This window comes from Hibiscus syriacus, unplaced genomic scaffold (assembly GCF_006381635.1).
Source record: "Hibiscus syriacus cultivar Baekdansim isolate YM2019G1 unplaced genomic scaffold, ASM638163v2 tig00111167_pilon, whole genome shotgun sequence".
Taxonomy (NCBI): domain Eukaryota; kingdom Viridiplantae; phylum Streptophyta; class Magnoliopsida; order Malvales; family Malvaceae; genus Hibiscus; species Hibiscus syriacus.
The window spans coordinates 42,211-50,278 of NW_024063009.1; the positions used below are offsets into that span (position 1 = coordinate 42,211).

The following is an 8,068-nucleotide window of genomic DNA, read 5'->3' on the forward strand; positions in this document are numbered from 1 at the left end:
ATTTTATTTTGATTAAAGGTGCACTCTACGGAACCCACCTACATCTGTATATAACCATGCGAAAGGAAAAGAGTAAAATATATTGAAATAATTTTTTTAATCATTAAAATTTTAAAATTTACAAATAATCATTAAAATTTTTAAACAATTATAAATAATCATCAAATTTTATCAACTATTACAGAAGGATCTTTAAACTTTTAATACGAGAAGCTCTGCTTTGTGTATTAAAACAATGATATCTGATTTGTGCTTGGGGGTTGTTGAAAAATGTGTGTATGTGAATTTTAAAGGCTTTATCTGAAAAAAATTAAAAAGTATTTGAAGAAATAATTAAGAAAGACGTATATTATGCACATTTTCTTTCTTCAACAGAATCTAGGCATTGATCTCCGTGTGGTATGAGCTGCTGCCTTTTTTGATTTCATGAATTTGGCCATCTGCGTCTGAATTTTCGTGCAGACTTTCTCCAATTCCATCACTCTGCATTGCATCCCTTGTAAATGTTCTCTAAGCTTTTCATTTTCAGCTGATATGTCAAGCTTGCCGGCTTCATCTTCTTTGCCTTGCCTGTGTTTTCAGTGAAATCGTAAGAGGAATTTGTGTGATCAGTCCCCTGCAGAAAATTCCTTAGCTTCAACTGCCTGGAGGCAAGAGCTCGACTGCTCTTTTCGATCGGAATTTTGCGTTCTGAGAAAGGTGTATGTAAGCTTCTGTTGAGAGCTTCTCATGGTTCAGAGAACAACATATCTTATTTCTTTCTTCTTCACACAACCCTGCATGCACCTCCAAGTAAATGTCGATGGCGAAGTAAAGTTCGTCCCCGGAGTCCCTTGCGGAATCTGGCAGGGCCGTTACCAAAGCTCGAAACTTGGATGATTTCAGACAAGGGTCCGGAGCTACTTCTGCTATGTACATGTCTAATAAGCTGCCAACCTTTTCTATTCGAATCGGAGATAATTGCTGGTCCGACGAAGAAATGATTTCAGAAACTTAAGAACTAGATTCACATCATACATATAACTTGTCCCGTAAGGAGATGGAATTAGCAGGTTATCTAAAGTTGCTTGATCCAATTGAGAACCTATCATATCCTCCAACTTGCACCTGCTACTTTTTCTTATGTGCAGATTCAGCACCACCCGAAGAATCCCGAACAAACTCTTGCACGAAAAAGAATTCGGAACGAGAATGCAGAGCATATCGATCACGACTTCTAGAGCTTTATGTTTCTCATCCGATGAGGTGATATGAAACTTCGACTTCTGATAGTAGACGAGGAACTGACTAATGATTACATGATCGTACTTCTTAGAGACCATAGATTTTATCAGCATTTCAACCGTATTGGGACTCAAAACCGAAAGGTCTTCGAACCACCAAGCTGCTCGAGAGAAGCCATGTTTCGAACTCTCGGTACTTTTGGTACCGCACGAGAGCCGAAACCCGAGGCTATCCGAAGAAGTAGATGCACAAGGACTTGCTTCATTGTTAATGACCAGTCTTGCAACAAGTGAATCTAAGCATCTTTCAAGTATACCTGAAGAAGTTGCTGCCTGCCGTAAATCTTGGCCATGTTTCGAAGCCACCAAAAGATAAGACCAAGTCCAGCACCGATTTCTTCAATGTATTTCTCAGTCTTTTCGAATAGACTACAGTTTCCCGATATGGAATCTTTCATCTCCATGAATCGAGCAGCGGAATATAACAAGGAAATGTTGGACGGATTTATGTCGATTTTCCCATTGTTGTAACAGAACATTGATATAAGCTCAAAATTCCCTGCCCCTCCAGGAAAGTCATGGAATATCACTTTACTTCTCTTGGCACCTGTGGATTTACCAATAGTTTGCTTAATCTGCCCGAGAATGAACAGATGATTTCCTGCCAATGCCAGACAAAATCCAAAGGTGACAAACAAACAAACAAACAAGTGAAGAAAATTATTTTAAAGACAGTCCTCAATCACTTTCTCACAAGAATCTGAACAGTAATCAATAGAAAACATGTCAACTGATCATCCCTGGAAAGGAGGGAACTGAGCAGCAATCAATGCCATGAAAGCAACCCTACGTCCAACGGACGGACGCATAATTTTATGCTAGGAAAATTTTAGGGAACAAAAACAGATTACATGTAGGTTGGAAAACTGCAAACAACTTATGACCTACATCTCTGCACTGTAGGTGGGGACATTAAATGTTAAGAGGTGCAACTGGAGATACACCAGAGAAAATTTACTGTAGAACCTAACAATTATGGAGCTGGAATGAATCATATGAATTCCACACTGCAAAAGTCAGACACACAAACAAAGGAGTGAAGCTCATAATGCATTCACAAGCATAAAAACCAGTTCAACTATTCAGGGTACTTGGAGTTTTCGGAGAATCCCTTAAAAGGTAGAACTTTATAATCAAAGTTCAAGAATTAAGAATTCCTTGTCTAGCAGGAAAGTCTCTTCTCCATTAACATCCACTTCAAGAACACAGCAAACTGCCATGGCCAAAAATAAACAAAAAACCACCTCAGAAAAAGATCATATTCTTTAGGAGGGAGCCAAAAGGGGAGAAAGGAGAAGGAACGAAGTCAGAGCGCCATAAACCATATTCTTTATTATGGGCAAGAGACAAAGAGAAACGAGTGATTCCTTCAGTCACGGAACTGACTTTGGTGATCTGCAAAATGAGGGAATTTTGATCAAAAATACAGAATCAATGTGGTGATTTCTCAACTAATATAACCAAAAGTAAGAATCTAAAAATGGGGTGAACGGACATGAAAGAACGCAAGCAACAAGGCGTGTAAAGACAGATGACGAATATAATATTAAACCAGAAGTTTAACTACTTAAAATGTGGCGGAATAAATGATTCATGCTTATATTACAAGATGTTTTCCTCTTTAGTTTGGTTTCCATAATTTAGTATCGTTAAATCTTGTTTGTATTCCCCACGAAAGATTTTGTGTTGACGACATGATTCGAATCATGGACAGTAGATGAACTTCGTCTGGGCATACAAGATATACTTAAAAAGCCCGAAACCCAACCAATATGTTCCAAACCCAGCCCACTGAACTCCTTTCCTTTCAAGAACCACTGGATCTGTATTTTATTATTATTATTAATCTTAGATTAGTATAAGATAATATCTATTTAAAGATTTCTAATCATATGACGTTAAACGCTAATACATTTACATGCATGATGTTTAAACTTGAGATTTTAAACACTAACAATAAATTTTAACCATTAAAATTGTTTTGTGTAGAACCACAAGATATGTTTGTCACATGCCAATATAGCAGGAGTAAGATTGAAGGCATAGGTAGCCTGGCTCACCTTCCTTTATTCTTACCTTCTCAAGGTTTCCCTCCCACCACTACCACCTCCTCAAGAGATGTTCATTCATTTTTATTAACTACAAATATCATCACTCAATATTGATTATATTTCTATTTTGGTCACTGAATTTTATTTTTTAATTTAATCACTCAACTTTAATGTTATTTGTTTTTATTATTATATCGTTAAATAATTAATTAGGAATGGTAATCATATCAACTTTTAGTTGATTTGAACTCGATTCGAGTATTATACTCTTCATCTAACAACTAATCCGATCTAAGTTTAGGGAAGTTTCACCCAACCCAAAATCCAACCCAAATTTCAAGATAAAAACTCGTATTCGATCTGATCCGGCTCGAATATAAATAAATCTTAGTTTAATTTGATAAAATAAAGAATTGATTAAAATATAGAGAGAATGCTATAATAATTATCTATAAATATACAGAAAAATTATACTATTATCCATGGTCGAGTATTTTTCACAACTAACCTTACCTGACCTCCACAAAATACGGCCTGACCTGAATTCAAATTAAAAAAACTCAACCCTATAAGATTGAGTCAAAATTTATTAGGTTGGAGTAAATTGTCATCCCAATAATTAACGATATTAAACAAAACATCTATCTTGTAAAATTTGTAAAGAAACCTCCAACTTTCTTTTTAAACTAGTGAAAATACATTTGAAATCTTTTTTCTTAAATTTTAACTTAACCTTTTGAATTTATTTTGATTTTTTGACACTGAAACATTTTATTTCAAATCCTAACATTGGAGAACTGAAGGAGGAAACGACCAATATGTTTTGATTCATGATCATCAGATGATGTGATTGTAGATCAGAGTCGTTATTCTCTAGATTTGAGTTGAAATTTCATGAGTATTACAGAGATTTAAAGAAAATATAAGTGATGGAGAAGTGAGGGAAGATGAGTAAGATGATAAGATGAAGACTTTTTTTTAGAAAAAAAAAAATAATAAGATGGACATGTCAAATTTGATTGATCAAATTATTATTTTTACGTTCATCAAAACAATAATCCGATTAAAATTGAGTGAGGAAATTTGTATTTTATCCTTTTAACTATTGTATATGGTAATGGTATCCCATCAATCAATTACTGCTAGCATAAGTTTGGTGATTTCCTTCCAATCCATGATTCGTTTTGATGTGATTTGGCTCATAGATGCGCATGCAAAGCTCAATTTCATATTGTAAAGATACGTAATTAATATTTACTTATCATTTTACCATAATCCGGTACCCACTTATTCACTGACGTATGAACAAGAAATGGGGAGGTTTGCAAATCTCTGAATCCAAGTGCCTTTATGGACCACTGATTTACCCTACTTTCCTCTTCCCCATGAAAGGAATCCAACATATCAGAAGGGAAAAAACATAACATTAAGCAACCTTAAAGTATTCACAAAACAAAGGTTCTTCTTTTACATATATATGAAATTAACCTAAACTCCATGTTTTATATCTTGTTGCTCTTAGTTTCTTGGAACCCATCTTCAAGTGCTCTCTCTTGTAATCAAAAAACAAAAACTATGCTTAAACTCAAAGGCCTTCTCGTTTGTCTGCGATTGTGCCATGGATGTTGCAGCGGGATTCTCGGCATCCAAGCTGAAGTTGCACAAAACAAGGTGTCTTCGATTACTACCATGACTTGCTTATTTCAATACATGGCGAAGAATTTACATAAAATTTCTTAATGCTCTCTGAATTGATTCACCAGGCTTTATGTTTTTCATTAATGTGACTGTTGTTTTTGTTTTTAACAGGTTAAGCACTTGAGGCTGTGGATATTCGAGTGCAGAGACCCTAGTCATGAGGCATTCAAGCTGCTTTGGGTGCAGTATAACTGCTGAGCCTAGCCCACGTTCTCAATAACCTTCTTGGTGGGTGCATGTGTGTCTGTTCCCAAGAAGAGTTCCAAAGAGCCTCACCTAACAGGCAACTCTCAGTGGCATGTCTCATTTTCACATGGTAATTAACCGTATACTAACTACATATTGTCCCGTCATGCTAACATCCATTTTGCAGTACTAACAATATTTCCAACATATTCCTTTATATTCTTTCCTTGCTCGCAACGCAGAAATCAAGCATTGGAATTTTGGATCTATCCTTGCGTGTATCTCATTTCATACTTAATTTGTGGATTGATCAGGATCGTATTAGCGTTGGATTGTCGACCCTGGTGATAGGGATGATATCAAACAACAAATCCAGGGCGTCCTGTGGGGTCACTCACCACCATTTCTTGTCGATCGGAGGGATTTTGTGCTTCGTTCATGGGCTGTTTTCGGTTGCATATTACGTTCCTCGACTGCAGCTACCGACTAACACTAGGAAATGAATTCTTTAGAAGAACCTTATTTGATCATTCATTGATTCACAATTACTTTGGTCCTACAAGTAAAAAACAAAACGAATACATCTTTGCGGGACATCTGATCTTGTTTCCATCTTTCTTGTTGTCTCGATCTCATTGGTTTAATAAAAGGAGATTTGCAATGAATTGGGACACCGTCTTTATATTATTGCATAATGCAAAGCCACATTTGACAGGATACCAGATGAAGTAGAAAGACTCGTTATTTTGTGGTGGATGGGAAGAGAGAACGGTGCATAAATTTAAATTAAGAGTATAAATTTAGGAAATTATATTAAAAATTTAATAGTATAAAATTACAAAATTTCAGAAAATACGAAATTACAGAAAATACGAAATTTTATATTCTTTTATGATTTAAGTATTTTCAGAAAATACAAATTTCTCAAATTTCATCTTCTTTCTTCATCTTTGGTAAATTCATTTAATTTCAAATTAAATTTAACATATTTCTTTTTTCTGAAATTATTTTCTTCAATTTATCAAATATTTTAACTCTTAGTCAATTAATCTTCTCTAATTTTAAGCTAACGTAAAATAATATAACATTCTTTTTTTTTCTATTTATTGTTCAAAATCATGATACATACCATACTCACAAATCAATTTCTTCAAATTCAAGAAGAAGGATATTATATATTTTGGATTTGTAGACTTACTAATTTCTAGAGAACAAAATTTCAAAGAATTAAAAAAAATCTATTGTATTTGGCTCAAAAACATGTTAGGGATTAATTTTGAAATTTTGCTCGTGACTTAAAAAAATATCTGAGACAGCTGTTATAATCTATAATTATAACGATTCATGTAGCGAAAGAAAAAACAAAATGGTTTACCATTTTTAGTAACAAACCATGTGGTGGAATTTGGGGAATGGGGACCTATGAGGCATGCATTATTTCATTTGCCCTTCCATTTCTGACTTCGTTTTCCTGCCATTTTCTAACGTGTGTGGACCTCAAATTTTCATCGTCTAATCGTGAATCGCTGAGCACCATAATTTTATTGAACACTTTCTGACACCATTTTCAGAATCGGATCGGTTAGTGAACCGATCATGCTATCAGTTTACTGATTTAATCGGTCGAATCGGATCGACCGGTCAGAAGAACCGGACGACATCATAATTATTTAAAAATTAAATAAAAATATCAAAAATATTTAATAAAAAATAATTTTTTATATCACAAGCTATATTCAAAACAAATCATAACATATATAAGTTAAAAACTATAAAATCAAGTGAAACAAAATGATTCAAATTAACTACAACATAATATTTAAGGTAAAACATATTAAATAATAAATATAATTATATAACTATAATTAAAAAATAAATTTGGGGCTAAAAAAATCATAACAAAAATGATATTGTTTGGTTTAATTTTTTTTAAAAATAATCTCACATGGCTAAGAAACATAAAAGAGCATCCCAAAAGTCTAAAGAGTAAAAATATGAGAACAAAACAATCCCACATGGCTAAGAAACATAGAAGATCATCTCAACTAACTTCTATAAATAATAGAAGTAATTTGACATTCAAAATCATGGAGCCTTTGTGAGCATTGATGAACTATTTTTTCACTTTATCAAGCTTGAATTTTAGGCTTCAATTGAGTTTCTAAATTTTTTTTAGTTCAGGCATTTTGAGTTCAAGTTTCATTATAGATATTTGAGTTCGAGTGAACTTGATAATTTTTATGTGAGTTTGAGTCGAGTTGAGTTTACTTTTAAAGTTTCAAGTTCGAGTCGAGCTTAGCAATACTCGAGTTCGACTTGGCTCGTTTAACAAACGACGTCGTTGGTTTAATTTTTTTTAAAAAAATAAATAAAATTGGCGGTTTTTCGTTTTCAGCCGGTCCGGTTCGAATGATTCAGCGGTTCCGGCCAGTTCACTAATAACGGTTTAACCGGTGTAAATTGAACTGGATTAGAACGTGGGTGGACCTCGACTTTTCAACCACTACTAAAACTCAGTGAGGTCCATGAAGTTCTATTAAACTCACATTGACCATTTCAAAAAACACTGTAGTTGCTGGTCATTTCAGTAATCCTCGATGGAACAACTGTTAGCTACTTCCCTGCACTTCTCTTCTACTATTGTAAATGACTATCCACAGACTTGGTTTCACCGTGGACGAGGCTCAGCCGATAAGGGTACTACGTCGTTCCACAATCACTTCAACTTGTTACTCTACAACCCAAGAAACGTCGCCCGGCTAATTACCACCCTAGTTTGGGAGCCGTCACTCATTGAATCCTTGACCACTCCATTCTCTGTAATTCCCCATTTCTCATTATATACGGATT

At 34.5% G+C, this 8,068-nt stretch overlaps 2 pseudogenes; one reads left to right on the forward strand and one right to left on the reverse strand.

Moving 5' to 3' along the window:
* Window positions 1-382: 382 nt before the first annotated feature.
* LOC120155375 lies at window positions 383-4,737 on the reverse strand (annotated as a pseudogene).
* Window positions 4,738-4,909: 172 nt separating this feature from the next.
* On the forward strand, window positions 4,910-5,721 carry LOC120155376 (annotated as a pseudogene).
* The last annotated feature ends 2,347 nt before the right edge of the window (window positions 5,722-8,068 follow it).